The 15,332-nt window shown below is 35.0% G+C and overlaps 1 pseudogene; it reads left to right on the top strand.

Moving 5' to 3' along the window:
* The first annotated feature begins 7,032 nt into the window (after positions 1–7,032).
* Positions 7,033–12,532, top strand: LOC128861214 (uncharacterized; annotated as a pseudogene).
* The last annotated feature ends 2,800 nt before the right edge of the window (positions 12,533–15,332 follow it).

Raw genomic sequence — 15,332 nt, 5'->3', positions numbered from 1 at the left:
CGAACGTGCCAGAAGTGGTTTGCACGCTTTAAAAGTGGTGATTTTGGCTTGGAAGACGAAGAACGCGAGGGTGCGCCGCCAAAGTTCATGGATACCGAATTGGAGGAATTGCTCGATCAAGATCCGGCTCAAACGCAAGAAGAGGTTGCAAAAACTTTGGGAGTTGATCAATCAACCATTTCCAAACGTTTAAAAACCATGGGAATGATCCGAAAGGTAGGCCATTGGGTGCCGTATGAATTGAAGCCAAGAGACGTTGAACGCCGTTTTATGGCATGCGAACAACTGCTTCAACGGCACAAAAGAAAGGGTTTTTTGCATCGAATTGTGACTGGCGATGAAAAGTGGGTCCATTACGACAATCCAAAACGTCGGGCAACGTATGGATACCCTGGCCATGCTTCAACATCGACGTCGGCGCAGAATATTCATGGCCTGAAGGTTATGCTGTGTATCTGGTGGGACCAGCTGGGTGTTGTGTATTATGAGCTACTGAAACCGAATGAAACGATTACGGGGGATGTCTACCGACGACAATTGATGCGTTTGAGCCGAGCACTGCGAGAAAAACGGCCGCAATACGCCGATAGACACGACAAAGTTATTTTGCAACATGACAATGCTCGGCCACATGTTGCACAAGTGGTCAAAACATACTTAGAAACGCTCAAATGGGATGTCCTACCCCACCCGCCGTATAGTCCAGACCTTGCGCCATCCGATTACTATCTCTTCCGATCGATGCAACATGGCCTGGCTGACCAGCACTTCCGTAATTACGATGAAGTCAAAAAATGGATCGATTCGTGGATTGCGGCAAAACCGACCGAATTTTTCACAAAGGGAATCCGTGAATTGCCAGAAAGATGGGAAAAAGTAGTAGTAAGCGATGGACAATATTTTGAATATTAAATTTGTAACCATTTTACGTCAATAAAGTTTCAAATTTCGAAAAAAACCGCACGAACTTATTCATAGTCCTATTAATTACTTTGGAGTCTTTCATCCCCTGTCGATAGTCGTTTGTGTCTGGCCCGTTTTTCTTTATGATAAAAGATTACTAAAATAGAAAATGTTGAAAAAATCTCTTCGGATATGTTTAGTTAAAGCTTAGAAGTTGTTTTTTTTCTAATTTTCTGTTGGCGTTTTATAGTAGAAATAAGCGCTGACCCATCGACATGGGATTAAGGTGCCAAATCAGATCAGGGGCCTTTGATCAGAAAATTAATATAATAAAAATATTTATTTGGTGAGTTCTATATTTTTGATCATAAAGTTGCTAAAGATTTTTTTTTTTTTATTACTTAACATTTTGACTTAATTTTTTTTCTTAAAAATAAAAATTACTTTTGTTCATTTTTTTTTTATAATCAAAATTAAAACTTATTTTACGATTTTTATGCTTTGTTCAACAATAAAAATCGCAGCTTTTACCAGTTTCACCAAAATGGAACCATGTTTGCTATTTTTGGCCACAGTTTATACTCGTTTGGAGAGGTGCAGTGTATTTCGGGTCAATTCTTTGGTTTTTTGCTTTCCTGTTTCTGACTCATGTTTAGCACTACAAACTTTTACGTATTGGCAAAAGTTGGAGTTTTTCGAATAAAAATTAAACCGAACAGTTAAAAAAAAGTAAGTATTTAAAAACTCTTCATCTAAATAACTTGCATGTTTGCTTGTCTCTAACGCTTCATGTCCAACTTTATCCAATCGACTAGGAAGTTGTTCAGCTTCATTCTGCATGCATTCTTACCATACATACGTACCTACGTACGAATGAGTTAGTGTTCTGTGCTGTTCATTTCTATTTAGTCCATTTTAAACTTGCTTCGGGAGTCAGTTATTTATTTTAACTCTGTCTATGTAGTTTAAAAATGTTTCAACTAATAGTTCTGTACTCAAAGCTCAGCTGTTTCATTTCGAAAAAGTTTTATCATTATTGTTGTTTCCAAACATGTACCGTGCACACACGCATATATTGTTGACAATGTCACCGACTTTGTGCTTGCTATTTATTGTTGCTTCTGTTGTTGGTATTCCAGTTGTTGCCACTTTTGCTACATCTGTGTCTGGTTACTTCAATGCAAACAACTTTTAAATTTTTCGGTTTTTTTCTCTTTTGCCTTTTTATTTTATTCGAATTCACTTAGTAGCACTTTTGCCATTGGCTGTTCGCTTATTCCCTTTATTTTATTTTATTTTATTTTGGTTTCTGCATTGGCTGCTTTTTCTTTATTATCTATTTTTATTTATTTTATTTTTTCTTTACCAACTCATGACATCAATAATTTTCTTAATGCTTTTTGCGTGCCGAATACCTATCTCTGATATAACTCGTATTTTTAATAACCTAACAACAAAAGTTGAAGATCGCTATTTAAAACGACATACGATACATACAAATAAAGGGTGGTCAGATTGGAGGTAATTTTTCCATTGGGGTTGTTTTGACAGATCACGCGTGACTATTGCCAGACTAAATATAACATTTTTTTCAGTATTCGTTAACATTTCATCATGGGCAGACTTTTGTATTATGAAAATCGACGCTGTGTGAAAAGTGTTCAACGCGGTCTCGGGCTAATTTATGGCGTACAGCGATGAGGCTCATTTTTGGCTTAATGGCTACGTCAATAAGCAAACTTGTCATATTTGGGCTGAAGAGCAACCCGAAACCATTCAAGAACAAGCATTACATCCATTGAAAACAACCGTTTGTTGCGCCCTGTGGGCTGGAGGAATCATCGGCCCATATTTTCACAAAAACGAAGCTGGCATCAATGTAACAGTGAATGGGGAATGCTATTGCGCCATGATATGCATTTTCTTACGACTTTTTAATGCCGGAAATCAAAGCCCGTGATCTGCTCAACATTTGATTCCAACAAGACGGCACTACTTGTCATAAGGCCCATGAAACCAAGGACTTTCTGCGTCGTTGTTTCTGTGAGTAATTTCTCTCGTCTCAGACCAGTGGATATACCACCAAGATTGTGTGATATTACACATTTGGACTTTTATTTGTAGGGGTATTTAAAGTCTAAATGGTTTGTGGATAAACAAGCCTCGATTGAAGCATTGGAAGCCAACATTATTAAAGTTACATACGAGATTCCGACCGAAGCCCTCCAGCGAATCATTAAAAATTGCTGTTTACGAATGGCCGAATTACGGCGCAGTTGTGGCCAACATTACTGATTATCTGGAATGGTTCTACATAAAAATAACGAAGATTACGCAATCGATTTGAATTTTGGTTTTTTTTTTTTTAATTTAAAAACCGATACCTATAAATTCAGCACCCTTTATATGTATATTTTGTGATTAGGAATTAAATTTTACATATAATTTCGATTTGATGACTTTCAGTGAGTTGTGAGTTGACGTATTCTAGCCCTGTGCTTAATGATTATAAATGCCTATGTATTTGTTATTTAGCAATGCCTGTCCACATGACTAGCTTTTAATCATATGAAGAAAACACGTTCGACTTGTACGAAATGCACCACTAGTTAATGCAAATAATACTGGTAATAAATACGAGTTTTTGGATATACAATAATAATTAACGTCACACATATTTGATTATTATTTTTCACGACTCGAATGAAATTTTTCCAATGCTTTTATATTTGCAGATACCCGATAAAAAAGATAAAAATTAAATAAATTTTGAGTTACATGATGCTCGTTTGTGCTTGTATAATATATGCACATTTTTTAATATAATATATAGTATATTTAGGTATATTTTTTAAGCATGTATAGTTTGAAGAATAAGAATAGACCCAAAGAACGCCTTAATGAAATTTATTAGTTGACTTTTAGGAGTTTGTTTACATACCAAAATAAGAATATTAGGGTGACAAGGTAGACGAATGACTATTTTGATGTGACTTCCAAAGCTTAGTGTTGCCTTAATGTGCCCTCTTAGAGGGTACATAAAAGTATACAAGGTGGCCCGGTACCCTACCCTAGAGGGGAAATTTTAAGTGAGTCATAATTTTGGAAATATAAGTCGCACTGCACGAAATGAAATTAAGGTAGATCATATGGCCCGTTTACTGGAAGAATGTTCCACCAAAAAGATTTAGAATAGAATAGAATAGAATAGAATAGAATAGAATAGAATAGAATATAATATAATAGAATAGAATAGAATAGAATAGAATAGAATAGAATAGAATAGAATAGAATAGAATAGAATAGAATAGAATAGAATAGAATAGAATAGAATAGAATAGAATAGAATAGAATAGAATAGAATAGAATAGAATAGAATAGAATAGAATAGAATAGAATAGAATAGAATAGAATAGAATAGAATAGAATAGAATAGAATAGAATAGAATAGAATAGAATAGAATAGAATAGAATAGAATAGAATAGAATAGAATAGAATAGAATAGAATAGAATAGAATAGAATAGAATAGAATAGAATAGAATAGAATAGAATAGAATAGAATAGAATAGAATAGAATAGAATAGAATAGAATAGAATAGAATAGAATAGAATAGAATAGAATAGAATAGAATAGAATAGAATAGAATAGAATAGCGGGTTCTTAGGATATATACAGTCCAATCACAAATATTTCCAGATTTAGGGGCTTTATGCCTTTTTTTTCATAAGAAATTACAATTTTTGCCCTATATATCTCCATACGATTCTAAACTTTCGAGGAGAAAAATTTAACCCCCAAAATTTTTGGAATACAAATTTAAAATTTCGAAACAGCTGAGTTCTGTTTTTTAAACAGTTTTAAGTGGTATGAATTGTGTGAAGATTGAAGTTATTTGAAATAAGGTTGGCAAAAATTTGGAAAAAACTTAATAAAATTATTAAACAATGCATAAACTAGGTTTCCGAATAGTAGCAGATGAAGAAACTGCTGAGTTGAAACGTAAGGCACAGATACAAAAACCTTTAAAAAGGCATATTCGGGATAAAGTAAACCCATTTGAACTGCCGCAATTCTCGTGAATAATAAAAATCTTTTTTACTGAAATTACCATTAATTTTGCATCTTTACAGGTTTCACAAGTAATGTAGACTAAATAAGACTGCTTTTTAATATTTGTTGGAGGGGCTTAGAATGTATATGGACAAGTAAATAAATAAAATAAAAATATTATAATAATATAAAAAAAAAATTATATATTCACTAATTGCAAAACTTTGGGTTTTTTGCTGAAGGTGGAAAGCAGGCGAGGTATGGGATCTAAACCAATCAGAATAAAGATCCAGATTAGATTCTTTTAAACACATAAATGTGTTGATTTATGTATAGCAGAGGGAAGGAGAAATATTTGCTGCGCGCTATATTGTGCATACTTTTCATTTTAAAGGGTTCTCAATCTTAAGGGCACCCGGTGGTCTAGAAATTTCAAAAAATCGATTTTTAGTTTTTTCGAGACTTCGAAAGTATAGTATCTTAAGAATAAACTGTAAAACTTTCATGCGGATATTCCCAATATTATAGCTTCTACAGCCTATTAACTAAGTAGAGAGCGGTCCGCGCGCTTCTGTACCTCAAGCTTAAAAAAAACTCAAACTATTTAAACATAAAAAAAACGATTCAACCGAATCGTCTGAAATTTTAATATGCTGTTCACAACATCAATGGCTAGCGCCCATACTATCATAGAATCATTTTATTAATTCAATTATTTTGCATTTTTTTATTAAAAAACTGAAACAAATCGATTTTTAAAGTGTCAAATTCAAAACCGCGCTATTTTGTCAATTGTTTTTTGTATTCTAATACGGGACATAGCTACAGTTATACTGATTAACGATTTTTTTGGTTTTTGTGTTTCAGATAAATAGAAGAGCTAAAATGGACAACTTCGTTCAGGTGCAATTTTTTGGGAGGGTCAATTTCAGTGCTATTTTTTTTAATTATTAAAATTAAAGTTTTTTTTTTTAAAAAAAGCCAATAAAATTAAAATATCGTTTTTCCTTTTTTTATTGTTAAATAATCCGGAAAGTACACTAAATTTTCGAGCTCTAGACAACCGGGACGCCTTAAACGAAGAAATAGTAAAAGGGTTTGTCACCCTATTTAGCGATAGAACATAAGTAACGTGCAAGAAATATAATAGGAAGATCTATAAAATCAGCTGCAAAGAGATAATCCAAGTTTCTGGAATATGAAACAGTTTTAAAAACATTGAACAAAAAAAATATTTAACTTAAATTATTATGGTCTCCGAGACCTGTTGTTAAAAGGGAATTGCACAACTTATTTCCCAGGAAAGTGCAGAAAAGATGAAGCTCCATTTCTTCATACGCTTTTTCAAAAACCGTTTGGCCCCAGTACAACAGACGGAGGACTCAGAAAGTTCTAAGGACTCCACGCTATTCAATTTACAAACTCGTAGCTGTGTTTACCGGCCATTGGACGATCGAGACTAACGTAAAAAAGCTAAGCTTACCATTTACCTCCTATTGCATAAGCTGTGGGGACCTTTCAGAGAAGGATACTCCTAAGGAGTTTCTCTGCAAATGTCCGGGTTTGGCAGCTAGGTTTAGCCATAACATCAACAGCTCTGACTGGCTGTAGATGACTGCCTGGTGGAGGTCGCATAATGCTATTAAAATAGCGCTTTAGTACTGATTAGGGAGTGTCAAGTGGTACTTCAACCACTTTACCTATCTACCTAAATTTTTTTTAATTTTTTTTTATTATTTTTTATTATTGTACTTTTTTAATACTAAATAATATAATAATAATTATACATAATAAACTCAATAAAACACTTTCCAAAGAAAATAAATATTTTCAATAAAACATTCATTACTACTACTATGCACAAAGATTAGGCACATTTTTGGTTGCTTGGTCTCCTGCTAACCGCCTCATTGCTGCCCTTATAAAATCTTCTTGCAATTCCAGGATTTCCCTGCATCATTTCTACAAGTATCTCTAGTTGACTACCAACATTTTTGACTATAAAACAAACTTTTAGTATTTAATTTTATTTACTGAAAAGTTTAAACTCTTACATTTTGTGTACTACTCCCTTACACTTTGCTGTCGTAAAATTTGTTTGAAAATGTCATCACATTCTCCTTTTTTTACATTTGTGATACTTATTTTTTTCGAAAACACAATTTCCCTTTCTTGAAGTTCGCTTGTGACAAAGGTTAAATTAGATAAGCTATACCATAACGCCATAAAATTAACCGCGGTCTCAGCCACAATGATATTTACTGTCACCTATGGTTGGTGTCATAGTCATCAATAGCTGATATTTATATGCATTACCATTTATTTTTTCATTTCGAAAGTGCAGAAACTAAAGAAGAGTTAACAGCTCGAGCTGTGACGAGGAAATTAGTAATTTATTCATAAATATAATGGCATTATATACCACAATGCAGCAAATAAACAATCAGCTGTTTATGCTTTAGTTACAAAATTCAATGTATGGTTTCGGGTGTGACTACGACATTATGTCTAATCGATTACAGTGTTGCCCATAGGTTGGTTCGATCAGCAGATTTATGTGGTTATCGTTATGTCACCTTTAATTTAACCTTCAAGCTTAATAAGAGGTAAGGGAAAATCCTAAGGGAAATTTTATTTATGAGAAGGGCAAGCGAATATCTTCCGGTGAGTTTCTTATCAGAATCGGGTTGATACTAAATTTAAATATTTTAAGCGAGTTGTCTTCATATTCTGATTCTTTAAGATATGGCGTTCTTCTACTCTTATTCATATAATTTATACCATTTTCAGCAAAAATTTCCTGGAATATATTCACTTACTAGCCGACCCGACAGACTTCGTTCTGTCATGATTTTGAATGTGGCAGTTCATATTTCGACTTTCAGACGTTTTTACTCTGCTGACCCTCACACACCGCCCTATCATCACGGTGACGGGTCTGTTCAGGAGAATTAAAGAAAAGGATAAGATCGGGTGACCAATGGAAAGTATCTTTGCTTCCACGAACTTTGGCCACCCTATTGAGACCCACTAAAAACCCCGACTAGGATGTTTGCCAGAGGGCTTCAAACTAAGAGGGGAACTTAAGGTTCAAATCTGATGGAAAAATAATCTAAAGGGATAGTGGGAAAACCTAAAGGTGACAAATAATTATAAAGTGGGTGCTTCAATGAAAAACATAGAGATAATTAATTATTTATTATTATTAACATGGGGTTAATAACCGATACAATAAAGAATAATGAAATAAAACGTGTATAAGTATTTTCAGTAATCGCTTTATTGTAAATCAAGTGAATCATAATTATTAACAAAAATCTGTTTTATTATTATTGCAGTGCTTTCCGATATACAATGTTTTTTTGTTTGATTACCTGGTGAATATACAAACAAATCTGATGGTTTTCCAACACGGGAACATTCGACATACAATTGACCATGTGAGAAATATGGGTTTTCTTGATTAATTAATAATGTTTGTCTTTTGTTCTTCTTAAAATACATATGTTTCTCTTTTGGTTTTCTTAAAATATGTTTGGATTTGTTCAGCCCTGCTTGATTATTCTTAGAATTTACTTACCTATTTTTTTTTATGTTTTGTGAATGAAACCATTCTTTAACGCATTCTGAAACTAAAACAAAAGAAGGAATATTGCGAGGCCAATCAAATCTACAGCTCTTACATTTCTTGACTTTTCAATATGGTCGGGTTCACGATATTATCAATTTTGTGTGAAGGGGTTGGTTTTAGAGGTTGAAAAAGTAGATTTTGACTATTTTTTTTTAGTAATATATATAAAATCATATATTTTATTTAAGCAATTCACTATATCTAAGATACATATATAAACAGCATTTTGGGAAATTTTTATTTCAAAATTTTGAAAACTCAGCCGTTGGTACCGCATCTTCCTTGACGCTTCAAAAAAAAAAATCCTCTTGCCGTGGACAGCATAACTCATTACTGGTTCATCTGAAATAAGAATACCAAACGGATTTCGTTAGTACATGGATAAATCTCGTTGTTGTACGAAGGAAAAAAAAAAATCAAAATTTGAATTTTTGACAGGCTTTGAACCAAAAAACACATTTTTTAGTGAAATTTTCGACATACATTGGCTAAAAAAAAATAGTTGTAATTAAAAAAAAAAAAATCCTTCGTTCAATAACTAGATAATGTTATTTCAAAGATTTGTACAAAATTTGAAATAAATCGCTCCATAACTTTTCGAGATATCGTGTCCACCGACTTAAAAAATGGAGTTTTGAGATAAACACGTATACCTGCGAAGCGCTCAACTGACGTGGCCTAATGGGCGGAACTTCTGAAGGGTCTATCTCTTAGAATTTTACTTGGATTGACTTAAAATTTTAGGAGAGTATTTTTAACGTACTGTACTATTTAATGAGACAAAAAAACAAAATTCGATTTTTTGAAATTTTCAAATCCACCTAACCCCTGAACGCATTTGATCCTCCAACGCGAAGACGCACACACACATGAACGCACAATATTTGTATGGGAAAAAGAAAAGGGCTGTTTTAGGGGTTTTCCGGAAATTATTCGAATTTTTCCATCCTTGGACTTCAAGGAACATTTTAAAAAGGAATTGTTAAGATTGGTCCATGTGTTGTTGAGTTATGCGCTTACCAACACATTTTGCGATTCATTTTTGTATTATGGATGTATGTATATGTACAAGAACATTAGTCGTTTTCATGTATGCTTGCGGCCTATATTACTCGAGCAACAACAATGCACTTTGTTTTTATAATTGCTCGTTCGAATACCGAAATTTCAAGCGAGAGTAAACAAGCAATCAAATCAACAACAAAGAAGCAGAACACTTTTGCCTTCAAAACAAGAAAAACCCAAATCAGCTGCTAAAGCGAAGACACCTTACGTGGTTTCACCTTGCTCGTAACGCTACATCGAAACTTAATACATATGTAAAACATTAACAATCCTTTAATTTTGGGAAAATCCTTTTTTATGGAGAAAATATGATTTGTGCAAAAACTCACCACTTGACATTCTTTTACTAACATAAAGGCATACATACCTATGTACATATGTTCAACCCAAATACAAAAATACAATTCCTGGAGCAAAACTCACAAAGAATGTAGCTTCGCGTGCCAATTATGCAAAAATGCTGTTTTCAAGAAACTTTAATAATGGGAAAATTCCTAATAAAGAACCTTGGTGACTTATTTAAAACATTATTTAGCTAAAAACAAAAGAAAAACAAACAAAAGACAAAAATAAAATAACATGTGCATGCAGTTACATGTTTATTATTGAACACAATAATATAAATGCTTGATTTTTGCTAGTAGCAGAGTATTTATTTCAGAATGTGGCATGCAAAACAATGAACGCAACAACAAAATGTGTTATTTAGTTTGTATTTTCTTACCTGCTGGCTTAACGTTTGTATCTACATTCTAGTCCTTAGTTGCATAAAATTGCCGGGAAATTTCGTATTATTTTTAATTACTTAATCCTCTATTGTAATTCCCGTCTAATATTTTTGTGAAAAGTTCGCATAATAATACCTACCAATACAAAAATTGTCCCATACGCAACGGCGGGTGCATAATTCCTTTTCGCCAGCAGTTGATCTTTACGCAGGTAATACATATCGGTAAAAATAAATTCTACAACTGCATACTATAAAAAGAGCAGATATTTGAAGCAAACCTATCAGAAGTTCTCTGGCTCACAACGCAGTAAAACCGATCTTAAAAAATGTCCGCTGTTACGAGTAATAGTGAAATAACCAAATCCAGGTTGAAAAAAAATTCACTGCAATTTCGAATTTACGCTTATCGCCTGGCTATGAGTAAAATTAGCAAAAAACCAGTGCATGACATCAATCGGGTTAAAGAAAAATTAACACTCACAAAACGGTTAATAAAGCATAATCATCAAACATATTCAGTGACCTGTGATGCTCGAATAACAAATGAGGAGACCCTCCTAGTAAATTTAACTAATGAGCTTAAAAACAAAATTGAACAAATGGAGTCCAAGCAACGACAAAAGAAACTGCGAACACAACAAAAAAACGACTGCAGCAGTTTAAGGCGCAGAATCTCTTCACGACGTCGCGACAATCAAATTTTTCTTGTCTGTGGCAAGTAAACAGGTGATTTAGAGGTTTTGCGTTTTTATTCATTTAAAATTTGTGCGACTAGCAAAGGTTTGGGATAAGAAGAAATGCCATATAAGCGATAACCTCGCAGCAACGATTGCTAAAATTGCATTGGTAACAAACACAGCTTGTGAAGCGTATGACGAGCTCAATGGAAGTAAGCGTAAATAGTGGTTTCGACCAGTTAATATGTGTGACTCTCGAGGAAGACGGATTTTTCAGGGCTTGCATTAAGCAACTAAACGTAAAGAAAGGAACATTTTAATAAAGCAACCGGGAATGAATGTTCGTAGTATCAATTTATTGTTAAGCTTTTTACAATCAAACCTGGAGCACTTTTCTAACAGAAAAGCAATCACCCCGAGTCGCGAGTTACGGCCGCTACCGCAACCTCAACTTTCCATAGAATTTAAGTTATATGAAATAAATTGCGTAGTAAGGAAATCCAATAATGTAGTACTTAGTAATAAGCATCAAAATTTATATATAAGAGTTAATCACAAAATATTATAATAAAAACTTGCCATATTGCAGTCAAAAACCTAACTACTTGCTCTTTTTTAAACAACTTAGTGGACGGTACCATAAATCGCGCTTGGCAGAACCACTATTGTATGGAAATGTGAAATGTTTATATTCTAATCCGTAATGCACAAACCATTTCAGATTCTTTGCACAGCGATGTAATGTGCAATTGCTTGCCTGGGATTACAAGCTTGGCATTTCAACTGTGCCGAAATTTATACATATTAAATTGATTGCCTTTTTAATTGGTTGCACTTCCAGTGCCGGACCCTGTGTATGAAACATGTGACGCTATTTGGAATGCGTGGCATGTGATTTATTTGTCACCTCCGAACGTCAGCGAACTAAGGGAAATTACAAACAAATTTTATACAAAGGCTGGCTTGCCAAATTGCTTAGTAGCTATCGATGGCAAGCATAATAATCAGGTCATATAACAGCGGATTCTTCTATTGTATAAATAATTACAAAAAAAAAAAAAAAAATTGTTGTGATGGGAGACTGCGATGCTAATCACGTCTTCACTTGATCGCATTGCTTTTGGAAGAAAATTATTGAATGTCACTTTAGAAGTAACTTATGATGCAATCCTACCAGGAACATCGACTAACTATCCACTAAAAAGTAATTTGATGCGACCATTTCGCGGTCATAGCTTGCCACAAGACAAATATAAATTTAACGGGACACTATCTAAAGCTCACGGCATATAGAAAATGCGTTTGGAATTTTGGCTAACCGATCGAGAGTACTGAGTGCAAGTCTTGAAAGCGACCCATGAAAGGAGAATCGCCATACAACATCTTTTTGTCGATTTTAAAGCTACATTCGGCAACTCGAAAAAGAGTTGCCCATATGCCGCGATGTCTAAATTTGGTATCCCCGCAAAACTAATACGGCTATGTAAAAATTAAGGTAACACGAGTGCAGTACAATGGACGTAATGTTGTCTGAGAGCTGTACCGGCTCCCAACAAAAACAAATAAAAAAGTGCAAAATAACGCTGCTCAATATCAGCTGTGCCATCAGAACCTGGAAGAACCTTTCCGAGCCGTCTGATACCAAAAAAGGTTTCAGACAGGGTGACTCCCTGTCGTGGGACTTCTTTAACCTGATCCTTAAAAAGATCATGCAAGCCGCAGAACTTAATCGCTTAGGCACAAAAGTATGACATTTTCGAGGTTAGGAACTCGAATTTGGTCTAAAAACTAACTTTCAGCACTGCTACATCGAAGCACTTATGAATATTGTGTAAATCAGTATTAAGCTGCAATTAGTAGTGCCATAGGGGTAACCGTAACCATAGCCGCAGCATTACAGCATTTGTCGATTAGTCGTGCCGTAACCATAAATAACAGATATGGAAGTAAAATTAATGGCAACATTCCCACTTTGTTATATTATAATTTAAATCACGCACAATTTTCCACTAAGTCAATTAGTTTTTCATCATTCATTTCTAATATTAAAATTTTCATTAGAAATATCGAAACAAATGTAAAGTATTTCACAGCTGCTTACGGTTACGGGCGAAAACCAAAATTCAATAAATAAATACGGCGTTATGGTGCGGCACCTATACTCCTGTACAGTGGTGCCCATATGCCTGATCAGAGCACTTCTTTGCTATGGTTTTGGTTATGGCTGCGGCACCACTAATTGCAGCTTTAGTCCGCTGTAGAAAAATAGACGTAGTCGGCCAAACAAAAAAGAGCAAACGACATACAACGAGAAAGAACCTTGAGTGAAATTATCAATCTTTCAACGAACGAAAAAATGATTTTGGCTGATGCAAATCTTTATTTTGACTTTTACGCTCTACATTGATTGTTTGTTACTGTAGCAGGACCATGAGTACGACATCTGATGATGCCCTTAATGACTAATTCTGAACTTGCAACCTCTAGATCTTCAAATTCGAAAGCAAGCAATGAAGGCGGCGTACAGGCTCAAGTTAAACGGAGGTAAGCACTGGCCACTGTCAGATATACCACCAGTTGTCGGAGCGGTGCACACTGTTCTCAATGCCGGTGGACAATCGGGTGCCTGTCGTTGGCTTCGGTAGGAAGTATGATGTTTTGATTCCAGATAGAGATCAATGGTCAAGTCTAGAGAACCTATTAACACTTTCTACACCGACGGATCCAAAACCAGTGATGGAAGCGGATCTGAATGGTACTTAGACGAAGACACTAAGTACTCCTATGCCACAGGACAGATGGCCACGGTATTCCTTACGGAAGTCTATGCCATATTGAATGTGGCGTACTGGCTAATTGAGAAAAAGTGGCGGGGCAACAGTATTGGAATTTGTAGTGGCAGTCAAGCTGCACTGAAAGCCCTTGCTAATCCACGCTGCTCTTCGAAGTTAGTCGGTGAATGTAAGACAAAACTGAACAGTGTTGCAAAACAGAACAAAGTTAGTCTTATTTGGGTGCCTGGACATTGTGGTATTGCAGGGAACGAGTTAGCTGATAAATTTGTAAATGAAGGCTCTGCAAGTATGCTACTAGGCCCTGAACCCTTTCTAGGTATCAATTCCGCATCGATTCAACTATGGATTGACGACTTTATGAGGTCTACCCACAGAGGTCGTTGGTCTGAGTGGAACTCGTGCAGAGTAGCCAAGTGCCTTGTGAAAGAACCAAACATGAAATTAGCGACCTTTCTCCTAACACTTAGTAGGAAGGACCTGAGAGTACATGTGGGTGTATTGTAATCACAGGGCACAACGTCTGTGGTCAGCATATGGCTACCATGGGGCTCGTGGACAGCCCGATATGCTTATCCTGTCTTGAGAATGACGACACTGCAGAGCATTTTCTCTGTAGTTGTCCTGCATATTCCAGAATCAGGCTTAGGATATTGGGTTGCGATATACTGATTATGGTCAAAGTTCATACTCATCCTCTTCCGAATCTCTTAAAATTCATCAATGTATCCAAGAGATTTGTGGAAGAGTGAGGTCAAACTAATTTATCCGTTTTACCATCCACTTTTTATCTTTCGTATCTCTATTCTTTCTACTGATATCTATCCGGGTGTAGTACAATGGACTGCTGACTGAGTGCTTGGACTTGTCCAACCCCTCACAAATCTAATCTAATCTAATCTACTGTAGCTGTTATACTGCAGCTTTCCGGTTCAACAATGTCAAATATATTTCGCGCCATCCTGTATTTATTTGAATAAAATTTGTAAAATCGCTATTTTACTAAATGCTTGTTTAACAAAACATTGGCAACACATTTCAATCAATTTTCTTTTCAATGGAATTTCCAAAGAATTTCTTCCATCAATCATAGCCATTTATAGCTTTACACCTGATTTTGTGCTTCATTTCCTCTGTGTAGAGTAATTTCAGAACAGAATAGATACTCTTGTCCACCTTAGCCGCTTAGACGAATTTGCATTCAATTCCATCTCAGCCCTCCTCCGCGGGGCCATCTCACAACCTAACCTAGGCTCACTTCTAAGTCATGTATTGTTGCTATAAGCCTTTAGATTGTAATCAAAGCAAAATGTGTACATACGAGTAATTTTGCTTTGAAGGTCTTAAGGTATTAGTTTAACAGTGCTAACTTTCGGAAACCATTTACGAACGATTTAAGCTGTTGAAGATATTGAAGTTACTTAATTTCCTCGTCATTAACACAAATAAGCAAAGTCATGATTATCTGTGAGCCATAAATG

Source organism: Anastrepha ludens, chromosome 4 (genome assembly GCF_028408465.1).
Source record: "Anastrepha ludens isolate Willacy chromosome 4, idAnaLude1.1, whole genome shotgun sequence".
NCBI classification, from domain to species: domain Eukaryota; kingdom Metazoa; phylum Arthropoda; class Insecta; order Diptera; family Tephritidae; genus Anastrepha; species Anastrepha ludens.
The sequence above is the reverse complement of the archived record's forward strand: the minus strand, read 5'-3'. Positions and strand labels throughout refer to the sequence as shown.